This window comes from Mesocricetus auratus, unplaced genomic scaffold, assembly GCF_017639785.1.
Source record: "Mesocricetus auratus isolate SY011 unplaced genomic scaffold, BCM_Maur_2.0 Super-Scaffold_100029, whole genome shotgun sequence".
NCBI classification, from domain to species: Eukaryota; Metazoa; Chordata; class Mammalia; order Rodentia; family Cricetidae; genus Mesocricetus; species Mesocricetus auratus.
In genome coordinates this window covers 8,801,403-8,815,891 of record NW_024429210.1, presented here as the reverse complement: position 1 = coordinate 8,815,891, position 14,489 = coordinate 8,801,403, and positions in this window count along the sequence as shown.

Below are 14,489 nucleotides of genomic sequence, written 5' to 3'. Positions count from 1 at the left end.
CTTTGATCCCCAGTGAGGTATTTTGTTGCCAAAATAAACATACACATTATATTAGGATAGGCTAGAGAAAGGGGTGGCAAATGACTTCAAATATTGGCTTACAAGCCCAATGGTGGAAGAAGAAAGTATGAACATTCCTATTTTCCCTGTGAGCACTATCATCTGTTACAATGTCTTTGATACCACTCAGGCTCCGGTGATCTTAATGGTGGTAAACATGATTTTTCTAGTCCCTTCTATCACTGATGGCAAAGCTTCTAGCTTTTTCTCTTTGAAGAAACTAATACTCAGATGATATTAATATTTCCAATTTTAGCAGAGCCAGCTTGAACATTTCCTAATGCTAATGTGTGACGAGTCTAAGCATCATAGCTAAATCTAATCTTTCATTACTGTTGATGCCCATCTCTGTTCTCGGGGTTCATTTGCTGACTTTCTGTAAAGTTCAGTTTTTGTTACATGTCTGATCAAGCTTAACAATCATCTCCTATATTATATTATCCAAAGTAATGTTTGTTTATGAGCTTAGAGTCATATTTATTAACATCCATGATTAACTGAAAATTGCCCCATGTGGTATTTCAATCCACAAATGTGTTTTGATTAGAGAAGGGACAATTATTCCATTTGCATTTGATTCTAACACAAATGCTATAATTTTCAACTCTCTTAGTCAAAGAGACACTAGGAAAGAAAAGGCCTCAGAAAAGAGGCACATGAGCTGCTGTCTTCGGATCATTTAGTCCCTGGTTTAATTTATTTTCCTTTGTAGCATATCTCTATGAAATAGTTTTCAGAATGGATAATTACCATAATTGTTCACATACTCTCCTAGGTAGCATGGGGGCATTATCTATTAAGCTGCAAACACTGATCACTGTGAATGTTCCAGCATATTCCATCCTCTTTAGGACTGTCTGTCTGACTATTTAGATTTAATACTCAACAGGTATTATGCATGAAGAACCTAGTAAATAAGAAAAACATGTTTTTAAAAGATGACTTATGTTCTTCTTAATTCCTAGACTTTTCTTTGAAGCTCCATGATTTGAGCTATATCCTCAGGTTGGCCATTGTCTAATGGAACAGAATTTAGCTTTCACAGATGGCCTGGACACACAGCAAGGATTCTGTCTGAATGCCTGATGCCACTGGAGTCTGGTATCTGATTTTCCTGAACTCGGGCTGAATGATGAGTGGCTCAAGGTGGTCCTTAAATCACTGTTGCCTCAGTAGAGAGATCAATGGACTCCCTCGGTATGTCTGGACTGCCAGCCTGGTCAGACCTCTGATACAGGCCACTGCTAGGAAGCCATCATGGACTTAGTCTTTCTCCAGGAGAGAAGAACCCAATGGAGCCCCAAATCTTGAGTATACTAGGAGATTTTGAAGAGGATCGGTGGGTTACTTTTTTATACGCAATTCGAAATGAAAACGTACATATGGTGACTTGACTTTTGTTGTTGAAGCCAAATAGACACTGATGTTTTTGTTCTATTATTTTTTAGGCTGTGTTTCACAGAATGATAGAAGGGTACCAGTAACGGATACTCTCTGCAACACAGGTTGGATGCAAGGAGGAGCGAACACATTAGAAAATGAATGAACCATCTGAACACATGTGTAATCCTAGACTTGATACACTCATTTCAAGCGTCTGTGCTTTAGACGCTTCATTACTCTGTTCAATTAGTTGCACCAAACATTTTTCTCTAATTTTCTAAAACCTTTCAATGCACCAGAAACACCTCCTCGATGTTTCTTTTGGTCAATTAAATCTGCATAGAACCCCTGTTTTGAGCCAGAATGCCAACATTAATAAATCAGCGGCTTCAAATTGAATAAATCTATTTAAATACTTATAAAATATTAAGGATGCATTTGGGAAAAGCCTCTAAGGTTATTGTGGCACCCATACACCTCACAGTAACTAATTTATTAAGCAGTTTGCAAACCTGGGAAGAAAGGAAAAAGAAAAATGGTTTCATAAACCAAGAGCAGAAGCCAATTTTTCAGCTCAGATGATGAAAGGAAGCATGCATTTCTAATCAAAAAGACAGATAAGCCTTCTCTCTCCCGCCATTCCCTCACCAGCAAAGTGCCTTTTCATCATCAGCAACCTTCCATTCCTAATGGCTGCCTGGGCCTTTCCGCACCTTCTCCACACTGGTAATGTACACACAGCATCCCTTTGAAACAAGAGCCCATTAGCTGTGGCATACTACCTTTTCACATGGCGTTCTTCTGTTGCAAGCCATCAGTGCAGTGTTAAATCATCCCCACTGGGCATGCCCAGAACCCTATCAGAGGGATAAACTGATATTTAGAGCCATAGCATGAAAATTGCTTTTCATCCCCCTTGAAGGACAGTTTAAAAAAATGAAAGGAAAGAGAGAAAGGTCAGAGACTAGGTAGGTACTGCCAAGCTCGTTCTTGTGCTTCCAGAGTGTTCGTCCAGAGGATTTCTTTGGATTTTCCTTTGAGAGCCTCATGCATGCCATGCTGGTCTTTGGGGCAGAGTAGGGTCATGATCCACATATCTCTATTGTTTGGTATTTCAGGTCCTCTGCACTCTAACATCCAGTACTTCCTGTGTCTTCTGAGGAGTCAATAGATGTTTGTATTAATGACGGCTGTCATTGCCAACAAGGGAAGCTCTGCAATATGACCTGTCTGTTAGTACTCTCCACGTCACCATACACAGTGCTGTTGATAGAAGCTGTCCTGCATGTTAGAAGAGACTCATATCTCCTTAGTCCAAACATTTGTCACTTGCCACCCTAAAAGGGGGTCTGCTTGTCCTTCCCATTCTCCCTACATAGTCTTATTGAACATGAACAGAGATGTAACAATGCCACTAATAACTGAGTTCGTTTTAAAACAACCTATGTTATAGGAATGGTTGTAAATAGGGATTAAAGAGCTTATAACATGTATTTCTCTAAAACCTGTATGACTGGTATTAACAAACTTATGCTAACCCTAGCTGTGGTTTCAGCTACACTCACTCACCAGGCATATGCCAGGTAACAAATGCTGGCATGGCTTGAGAGTGATGGTCTTCAAGGACCAACAGATGGGACAGAAACAAAAGGATGGTTTATTAGCAATAACTCATATTTCGTTTTATGCAGGGTTAAAGGGAGGAGATGCTGGATTCCTGAGAAGCCGAACGTTTATGCGAAATGGAATCATTCCTTATTTTAGTCCTGGATTCCTAGCTGCATCTTCATAACCTGCTTACACACACTATGAGCGACTGTGTCTTAATCTTCCCTCCAGAACCTCACTGGCACTTTGCTGCGTTATTTCCTGCCACTGGGTGTGGCGGAGGGAAGTGGAGCCTCATCTTTTCCAGTGGGCAGGGTGACATCTCCCAGTAGCTCTGAGTAATGCAGGTGAGATTGAGACTAAGTGGAGAGCAGCTGTTTCTGAGCACCATTCATTTCCCTGCCATTCTCAATGCCTTCAGATATTTCTCACTTCATCTGGGGCCTCTTTGGGGACGGAGCCCTGTGTGATTACAGCTCCTCTGATTTAGTCCAGTTAGCATGAGACGTCAGTGTCTGGGAGTTTCTTGAGCCCTGTGTTTTTCGATTGATGGGGTTGGTTCTTTTTATAGGTCACCACCTTGATTGTAGAGTTGATGAATCAGGCAGCCAACTCAAAGGCGAAGCCTGGAAATCAGGGGTCATTTGTGCTGCTCCCTGCCTTGTCCTACCCCTGGAACAGCAGCTGCCAGGGGCACAGCGTAAAGAAATTCTGCAGTTTCCATGGGTTATCCCAGAGACTGACCTGGTCTGTTTATGTCATTGACTCTCAATCTTCCTAATTCTATGACTCTTTAATACAGTTCCTCATGTGATGACTCTCCCAGCTGTAAAACTATTGTCCTTGCTACTTCATAACTGTAATTTCGCTACTGTTATGAATCGTAATGTAAATATCTGATATGTAACTCCTGTGAATGGGTCGTTTGACAACTAAGGGGGTTACGACCCACTGGTTGAGAACCATTGCTTCAGCGGCTGCCTTCTCTGCTCAGAGGGATCCCTAGTCTGTCTGTTTCCTTTAACCATAGACCATTGCTTTTTAACAGGATCCCCGGGTTATTGGGTTATTTCCCAACAACAAAGATCCCTTGTGAGGGTTGTGGGACAGGATCTTGTTGCTTAATCCATGCTGAAAATACCACCACTGCAGCAAGTGGATTCACACTTTAGCACATTGAACAAATACTTTAAATACCAGCTGATTGTTTAAAAACAATCTCCACCAACAAACTCATGAATTAGGGAAGGATGAAGGAAAAGTGGCAAGCAGATAATGTCTGGATACAAAGAAAAAGAGTGTAGAAAAATTCTGGAAAACTCAAAACAGTGGTGAGATTGGGGGTTCAGAATAGAATTGAAGAAATGAAGAAGACTCCAACCCCGAGTAGCTCTCCTGCTCTTGCAAGGACTGGTTTTAATCACTTTCTTGTACCTTTCACTGGCATCGTTTATCAAGCCTTCACATAAAAGTTGCAAAGTAGAAAGACCCAAGGGATACCTTCATTCATCTCCAAGTACTGAGTGATTGACTGGAGGGCGGCTTGCCTGTGCTCCAGTCTCCAGCTTGACTCCTGCTTTGGTTTTTCACTGTAAGGCACAGTTCTGAGCAGGGATGAAATCCATTGCCCTAGGCCTTTGAAACAAGCCCACTGCTTTCTCCTCCTGGATGTGTTCTCCCATGCCCGCTTTGCAGATTTCCTCTCCTGGGGATTTACCGATTTGAAACAAATCCCCAGGCTTTGTCCCAGAACCCATTAATTTTAAACTGCAGGATGATCTGAGTTACTCTTCAGCTCTGCTGACAATGCAGAGAAGCGTCTTTCCCATGCTGCACTGCTGCTGCCCTGTGGGTCTGCTCTTTGCCACCATTTCAAGTGCAAAGGTTGAGAGAGGAGGGCATGGATGTGGGGGTCAGATGGGAGCATCAGTGGATACCTCCGTGTGCGAGACTGGCTCACCTTCAAATCAGGAGACAACTGATGCCTCTAGGGTCTAAAGGGTTAGGAAGCTCTCACCTTGCTCCAGTGAGCTCCCCCATAGGCTGTAGTACCAAATTCATCCTGAAGATCAGTCCTCTCTGAAAAGTCTGTGTAAAATCATAAGCAAAACAAAACAAAAACCAAAAAAGATGGTAATTGCAGAAAAGGCTAGTGACTAGAACTATATAGCCCAAGGTAGCTGGATGTCGGTTATCTTAGGGTTTCTATTGCTGTGAAGAGACACCATGAGCACAGCCACTCTTTTAAAGGGAAACATTTAATTGGGGTGACTTAGTTTCAGTGGTTTAGTCCATTATCATCATGGCGGGGAGCATGGTAGTGTATACGTAGATATGGTGGCGTATACCTAGGCATGGCACTGTAGAAAGAGCTGAGAGTGCTACATCTTTGACCCACAGGCAACAGGAAGTGAACTCAGACATTGGGCATGGCACATATGGAACCTTAAAGCCCACCTCCACAATGACACACTTCCTCCAACAAGGCCACACCTACTTCAACAAAGCCACACCTCCTAATATGCCACACTCTGTGAGCTTATGGGGGCCAATTACATTCAAACTACCCACACCAGCCTTTGCCTTGGACCAATGGCCCTGCTGCAGATGAGGCTTGGGTGGCAGGTAAGGCCACTGCAATGACAGAGGAAATGGTGGTCTGTGTAAGCTGACACAGTAGCAGCCTTACCTGGACTGAAGCGTGGGGTCTAACAGACATGATGTGACTTCAGTGAAGAGGACTGTGTAGTGCTGGTGACCTTGTACATTGATACTGGGTAACCATCTTTCGTTCCTTTGGCCTTTTGCCAGTTTTGTAAATATCATTCTTTCCAGAATCATCTCTCTGTTTTAATCATATTTATCTTCTGCTTTGATAGATATAATAGTGTCTTCCTCCTGTCTCACAGCATATCTGTCTGTCCTTCATTAAGACCACACTTGGTGAAATGGAATCTGTTCTGTTCCATGGCATGGAGCTTAGCTTCCAGAAAGTGCTCAAGGAATTTTGACCTTCCTGATCCCTCATGTGCTCCTCTCTCCTCTCCTCTCCTCCCCTCCCCACTCTCCTACCATGCGCCTCCACCCATGCTCCCAATTTACTCAGGAGGTTGGAGAAGAACAGAGAGGGAGAGCAAGGGGAAAGATAGCTTGATAGAGGGAGCCATTATGGGGTTAACGAGAAACCCAGCACTAGGGAAATTCCCAGGAATCCATAAGGATGACCCCAGCTAAGAATCTAAGCAACAGTGGAGAGAGTGTCTTAACTGTCCTTCTCCTGTAATCAGATTGATGATGACCTTAATTGCCATCACAGACTCTTTATCAATTAACTGATGGAAGCAGATGCAGAGATCCACAGCTAAGCACTGGGCCCAGCTCCCAGAGTCCAGTTGTAGAGAGAGAGGAGGGATAATAAGAGCAAAAAGGTCAAGACCGTTAAGGGGAAATCCACAGAAACATCTAACCTGAGCTAGTGGGAACTCACTAACTCTGGACTGACAGCTGGGGAACCTGCATAATACCGAACTAGGCCCTCTGAATGTTGGTGACTGTCGCGAGGATTGGGCAGTTTATGGAACCACTGGCAGTGGAACCAGTATTTATCCTTAGCCTCTGAACTGACTTTTTTGAGTCCATATTCCCTATGGAGGGATACCTTCCTCAGCCTAGATACAGGGGGGAGAGCCTTGGTCCTGCTCCAAATGATGTGACAGACTTTGATGATTTCCCACGGGAAGCCTCACCCTCTCTGAGGAGTGGATGGGGATGGGGTGGGGAGAAGGTGGGAGGAGCGAGGGGATGAGGAAGAGGGAACTGGGATTGGTACATAAAATAAGATGGTTTTTAAAAGTTCCTGAGTGGGCTCCTTTGGAACTTGCTGAGAGTAAGATCAATTAGAGCTGCAATTTCTTTCCACAATTCTTGATACACACACACACACACACACACACACAATCACACACACACACTCACACACTAATTTCTGTATTATATCACTTTGCTTTTACATAGCAATTTTCAACCAGAGACTATTTGGACATCTCTTCAGGAATATTTGACATTGGCTGGGGCCGTTCTCACTGCCACCCTGACGGGGGATGTGTACTGTTTATCCAATGAGTAGAAGCTGGAAGTAGTAAACATCCTACACTTCATAGGATGGGACCCCCAAATGAGAGTCATCTGAACCTGAATTTCAAGAATGCTGGTGTAGAAAAAAAAGACTACAAGTCTGTTTATATGAGTATATATGGCTTTATTATTCCTTAATCCGTTTCTAAGCAAGTTAGGCTATGAATTATAAATAAATAATAGTAGGAGGACACCTGCCTGTGATCCCAGAAACATTTCTTCATTGTATAAACAAGGTCTGCTGAAGAAATTCCTCACACAGGCTTTTCTGGAGGGAAAGCAGTATGATTTAGGGAGTCAGATGTGGGGGTCAGATGAGCTCCCACACTCCTGTGACCCGCCACTAGCCAGAAGAGGTCCCACCATTGTGGGATTGATTGGATCATGACAAGGTTTTGGCTGCTGCTAGACATGTCTCTTTGCCAACAATGAGTGTCATGTGAAATCTGTCAGCTGTCTTCCTGTCCCCTCCAATGTTCTGTGTCACAGGAGCCAGGGAAAAGCAGGGACACCCACAGCACCAGTTCTGGGGCAGGTGGCCCCATGAGAAGATTGATTCCCCCTCTTGTCTCCCATTTACAAGTCATGACAGATTGACTCAACTTATTTCAAGTCTTTGGGAAGGATCGAGAGCCGTGTATTCCTGCCCATGCATTCCTCATGTATAGGAGTGTGGAGGCCCCGGTTAATGTGCAGGGGATCCCCTGGGGTTTGCAGGCCCTGAGCTGTGAGGGAAATGGACTGACTTTCTTGCTTCTTCATGTTTAGTTGAGGAACCTTTGCTGGGGACTGTTCTGATCTTCATTTATTTCTCAGCTTGAATATGGTTCTTCGTGACATCATGCTATTTCCCCCTTAAAGTTTATCCAATTAGGAGTCCTTCAGTGCCCCTTGTCCCTCATCTCAGGCAACCCTCAAAAAGACAGGCGGTTCCAATCCACTTTACCCTGATTGTGTCAGAATCTCACTTGTGAATCTTCTGGTTGCTAAAGGTGCTTGTGTGCTTTCTGGAATCCTGCCCTTCCAGCACACAGCTGTTTGCTTTTGCTTTGAGATTTTGTGGCTAGCTGTTGATGGTGCCTGTCACTCCCAGGGACTATAGAGGATCTCCGAGGGTGGGCCCTGGTATGGAAAAATATAACATGGTGTGGCAACTTTATCTTCTCGTGCTCCACCTGGTAGCTGGGATGATGAAGCCGCAATGCCCTGCCTGAAAACCCCAGTGGCCTCCAATTCTGGTGACCTAGTTAGTGCCTCCAAAGGCAATGAGACCAGGCTCTTGATAAAGCATGGGGGTTGACACCACAATCCCCTTGCTGGCCTCACCATTAAAATTCAAAGTGAGTATGAAGTCTCCGATGGCAGAGTTCTGGCTGTAAGACCACCACGCCATGTGAAGAGATGGATTAGAGCCAGGTGGCTGGCTGCTCCCTCTTGCCAATGTTGGAGAGCTGTCCCTGTCCCACATAGCTTCTACTTTCACTGAATAATCAGGCTCCTTCTGGCCACCTGGAAAACACAGAGTCAAACACCTGTTTAGGTGGAGGTGGTGAGCTCTGGGCCTGCCACCACCAATCCATCTGCCGCCACAGCATAGCGTTCACCAGCTGCTTCTTTTAGCATGAGCTGGGAGCATGACACTTTGGTGAAAGCTTCAGCAACACACTTAAACTACCATAACATCTGACAGTTTCCACATCAGTGGGGAAGTGCCTGCTCAGGACTGGGGCCTGCCAAGGTTTCCAGCGCTGGAGGGGAGCGAGAGAGGCTGCAGGAGCTCAGCCCAGGCCCAGGGAGCATGGACTTGCTGCTGGCTTCCGGAGCACCTCCCAAGCGCTGGGCTGAGCAATCATTCTCCAGGAGCAGAAGGTGGCTGGGCCTAGCTGGCACTCCATTCTAGGAAAATGAATGCATTCTGTCGGCAGCACCATGGAGACCATCATTTTACATGAGCAGTTCTCTCCTTTGTCTGGGGACAGCTCAGCTTATAGAGAAAGCCTGAGAGAAAAGACCAGGGTAAGGTTTGTGTCTCTTTATTTAGGTTTGTGTGGAGCATTTGTGCTACCCTTTGGGCTAGGCGGTGTCATGTTTTTGCTCCTCTAGTTCTTTAATTGTTACCAATGTCAGTCTAATAAAAAGTCATTAAACACAAGTGTCACTGTGCTGTAAGGCAAACAGCAGACTTCATCCCATTCACAGGTCTCCTCTGCCAGAGGCAGAATGCACTTCTAGAGAAACTCAGGTCATTTTTCAGGAGGATGCTAGGAGAAATTCTAGAGCCTGGTTCCTACAGATACTTATGAACAACACATCTAGAAAGAGACAGGCATTGCCCTCTTTAGTTTCCTGCCTCGGGTTTGCATCAAGGCAGAAGGCGCATGGAACTAAATCTTTGAATGAGTCAGTGTGTGCACTACATTCTAATGTATGTTTTCCCCAAATTTAAGCCTAGAAAGAATATATGTGTGATAATAGCTGAAGACTCTGACATGAAGAGTGGCTAAGGCATCCCCCAAACTCCACAGTGCAAGTGAGTGCCAGGGGCAGGAGTAAATCGCAGTAGTAGGGCCTGAGAGCCCTCAATGGCTCTGCTCCTGTCCTTGAATCACTGGAGAACAATTGTGCTCCTCCTCCATGGGGCTGTTTAGGAGTTAATTAGTTTTTAAACACATCTTGCTTCTGGAGTACATGTTTCACACTTCTCTTAAAAACTACCATTTCAGACAGCTTTTGTGAGGTAATCTTAACACTTTCTCCCGCAGGTCTTATGTGGGCCTCATAGAGATGGCAGGCTTGGTGCCATGACTGGGGTCTCATCAGCTCTTGCGGTGATCATGGTCCCTTGAAAGATCGTCTGGCTCATTGCTTCCAACCTCTTAGGCCTCTGTGATCAAAATCCTTTGGTGATTTGTGATATGAAGGAAACACGGGTGTGGCACAGTATGCAAGGTCTGGGGAGAGATGAGTCTGTCTCCTCAGCTGTCTTCCCCTGTCTCCACCTGGAGTCTTCTGCACTGTCCCTTCCTCCTATGTTGTGTCCCAGGCATCTACTTGTTCCAGCACCAATTAAGAAATTTTTTCTTAGCTCATAGAGTGTCACTTGCTGAAGACTCAATCAAAGCATTTGACAAAAGAATTCATCTGTCACCGATGAAAAGACAAGTCAGTTTCAACCCTCAACTTTATAATTCCCTTGGAAGCCATAACTAGGTTCAGAAGTTCATCATGGTGTTGAAGACCAAGATCCTCCAAGATCAGTGCTTTCCAACATGTCTTCCCGATAGCTGAGGAATTTTCCTATTGACTCTGCAGTTTAGTTTTAACTATCAGCGTGACACTACCTAGAATAACTAGAGAAGAGTCTTAATGAATTATGCAGATCAAGTTACTGAGCATGGCTGTGGTAGATTGTCCTGTTGTTTTGTCATTGTGGTTTTCAGATTTTAATTTATTATTTTTCTTGTGTGTGTGTGTGTGTGTGTGTGTGTGTGTGTGTGTGTGTGTGCTGATGAGGACTAGAAAAGGATGCAGGACTCCCTGGATCTGGACTCAGAGAGGATTGCTAACTTCCTGACATGGGTGCTGGGAATCAAACTCAAATCCTGTGCAAGGGCAAAAAGTACTGTTAATAATCGAACCATCACTTCTTTTTTTCTTTTGTTTTGTTTTTTGTTTGTTTTCGAGGCAAGGTTTCTCTGTGGCTTTGGAGGCTGTCCTGGAACTAGCTCTGGTAGACCAGGTTGGTCTCGAACTCACAGAGATCTGCCTGCTTCTGCCTCCCGAGTGCTGGGATTAAAGGCATGCGCCACCACCACCTGGCTTATCTCCTCTAGTTTTTAAATTTACTTACTCATATATTTTGGTGTTGTCATGTCATGGAGCTCCTGTGGAGGACAGAGCATACCTAATGGGAATAAGGTTCTCTCCTTATTATCAAACTCAGATAATCAGGCTTTGTGACAAGTGACAGAGCCATCTTACTGGCTCTTAATGAATTATGTCTTAATGAAATATGTCTATTTGCTTCAGTTCCTACCAACTTTTCTGAAATGATGGACTGTGACCTGGATTTATAAGCCAAATAAAGTCTTCCTCCCAAAGTTGCTTTGGTTAGGGTGTTTGTCACAGCAGCACAAATGAAGCCAGAACATTGAGTAACACCATGAAGGTAAGGAAAATAAGGAAACAGGGAGGCAATAGGCACAGTGAATTAGTCTTTCACACATATTGGCTAACAGGTCTGTGGCCTGGAGACTGGAGTTCAGGAGGTGCAAGTTCCTTTGTGGGGACATGAATCTATTCCACCTGTCCTTGGAAAGCTCTGATTTTAACTGTGTGATACACACAGACGGTTGCCTACATTTTATTTATGTAGCCCTAAAGGGAAGAAGGCAGAAACCACAGAAGACTGCAGAGTTCACCTCACAAGTGGGATTGCTGGGCCTTTTAGATGGGTTTCCTTGCCCACCATGGGAGAGGATCTGGCTAGATATTTTACAGTCTCCTGCTTGGCTGGAATAGTGATGTTTTTAATCATGTGGGACAGGGCTATGTTCTCATTTTCTTTTGGGACTCTTTAAATCATAAAAAAATTCAAAAAGGAAACACGTGCAGATATATGTATTTGGCTCTCATGCAAGAGACCTAATATAAGTTTCTTCTTTTATTATTAATTTCAACACACATGCCATGTGTTGAATGGAAAATTTTTAGGACTTCCACAGTTACCAACTTCAACACTCACCTCTAATAAATTCCAACTTAAAGTGTGCAACCTTGTTTAACATGCACCGCTAAAGCATATATTTTCATGTATTGCTATGTCTGAATGCATGCTAACTAGGTTGAAAATCAAATTATCTATGTTAGGGTGAGTAGTATGGTGTGAATACTGCCTGCTGTGCTGTGAATGAATCGTGTAAACACAATCAAATGCATCTTTCCCTTTCTCATGAGCTAACCCCCACCCGGCTCCAAAGGCAGCTCATCCCCTCCGGCTTCCCATCGCCACAGCACTTCCTGTTTACTGTGGGGTGGCATCTTCAGAGTCCACGCAGCTCAGCAGGAGCTCAGCCAGGTTGGAGAGGAGCACTCTCTGAGCATCAGCCTCCTCTGGATTAAACCCTTTCAAGAATTGTGAAAGCAACGAAAACAACAAAAATCAAGGCTCTCACTCCAGAGCTTGGTGAAATGCTTTAATTACCAGGACCTGCCGAGAAATGTCAGGTTTCTGGGGCTGTAATGAAGGAGGATGCCATTTTGCTCCATTGCTAACTCACTGAAATATCCCAATAGGAGGACAGGGGAATGTGTGCCACATCCCAAAGAGAGCTGAACTGCCTGCCCACTATAGCAGAAAGCCAAGTGCTTCCAGGGGAAGAGTGAAGACATCATCTGTCTCTGCAACTTGGCCACTCCCTTCTTGCTGCCCTGACTTCCTTTTGGAGTGTGCATGACAGGCACTTTAGTGGGGTTCATGGCTTAGGCTAAAGAGGAATTTAGAGAGGAGACGCAGGATGGAAGGGCCTCTGTACTCCAAAGCCATACAAGGAAAGGTTGCTGCAACGTCCGAGCAAGTGATGGCCCACGCAATGCTGTCCTCGATCCTTCTTACTGCTGGCAGCTCCCAACCTAACCTTGTCAGCTCACAATCACTCTCTTAGGAAAGGGAAAATAAACTCCTTGAGTTATGTGCTTACCCTGACCAGTCCTTTGTGTAACAGACGGTTGCCTCCTAAATAAAACAGTTAAGGGTGGTGGCATGAGAGATGGGTTTCGTTGGCTTTCCAGGACCTTCCTTTTTGAATTGCTTCCTTCTGAAGCCCACTGCCCATTGCTCCAAAACAGCCCCTGCAGTTCCCTCCAGCAAGTCTGCCTGACCTCTATACATTGCACCAATCTTCAGCTCTGCAGCAATCTGATGAACCGTCCCTGGTGCCAGGATCAGGCTGGTGTCATGGCTGCCCTTTCCAGGCAGGCAGCTTGCCATTTGGGTCTTCAATGCTGTGACTCAGAGAAAGAAGTGGTGGCAGCAAACACAAGTAGCCTGTGGGCTATCTCTTCACACAGTTGACAGTGTCCTTGCTGTGTAGAGCTTTTGAGTTTCATGAGTCCTCATTTATCTGTTGTCAGCCTTATTTCTCTAGTGACTGGGATATCATCCAGAAAGTTTTCTTGTGCATATTTCTTAAAATATATCCCAATTATTTTTCCTGTGAAGCTCAGAAAGATTTTCAGGTTCCACATTGACATCCTTTATGCATTTGGAGTTGATTTTCATCGTGGCGATAGATAAGGGATCTAGCTTAAGCAGTCTGCAGGTGGCCATGAAGATTCTTAGCACCATGTTGAAGATGATGACTTTTCTTCTAAATATGTACTTTAGTATCTTTGTCAAAAATAAGTTGGCTGTGGTTGCATAATGGTGTTTTGTTCTCTCACAATGACTCTGGGTCTGTTTTTGTATCAGTACAATGCTGCTTATATTGCTATAGCTTTGTAATATATCTCAAAATCTTAGATGATTATTTTATTTGCGCTCGTGTGTGTGTGTGTGTGTGTGTGTGTGTGTGTGTGTGTGTGTGTGTGCTGCAAGGGAATGAGTACAGGTGCTTACAGAGACCAGAAGAGGGTGTTGGGTCTCCTGGAGCTGCTGAGAACTGACCAGGGCTCTCTGCAAGGCAACAAGTACTTTTAATAGCTGGACAATCTTCCAGACCTTGTAAAAAGACATTTTAATAATAATCATGTCCATGTTTGCTTCCTCTTAGGGAACTACATATAATGCCATCTGATGAACATGTATCTACTTCAATGAAGTAGGGAGTTGTTGTCCTTCTTCAGGCAGATTAGATTAATACAAGACAGAACCAATCCAAACAATAAATGGATGGAGGTGTAATGAGGATATGACAACAGAAAGACCACACTTGAACTTGGCAAAGATGCCATCATTCTTGGCTTTATTATAGATGGTCCATTAGCTTTAGTAAAGCACATATTTTAGAATAGACTAAGTTATGGCTTGGTAACAATGTGCAAATGTCATTGCCTTAGAAAGTGCAATTTCTTGTTCTATGAATTTTGACAGATAAGATTGATGGAGCAATTCCTCTTTGAGACATTGCTGGTCATCAAGAAGAGAGAAACATGGCTTAGGTACCACACACAGTTTTCAAGTTTCTATACATAGATGGTACACATTCCTTCTGACACATTTTTTCCCCATCTGTAGCAGGGCACATGGCCATACCCCATCAAAATGGGAGAGAAATATAATTCTTCACAAAGGAAAAGCCATGATT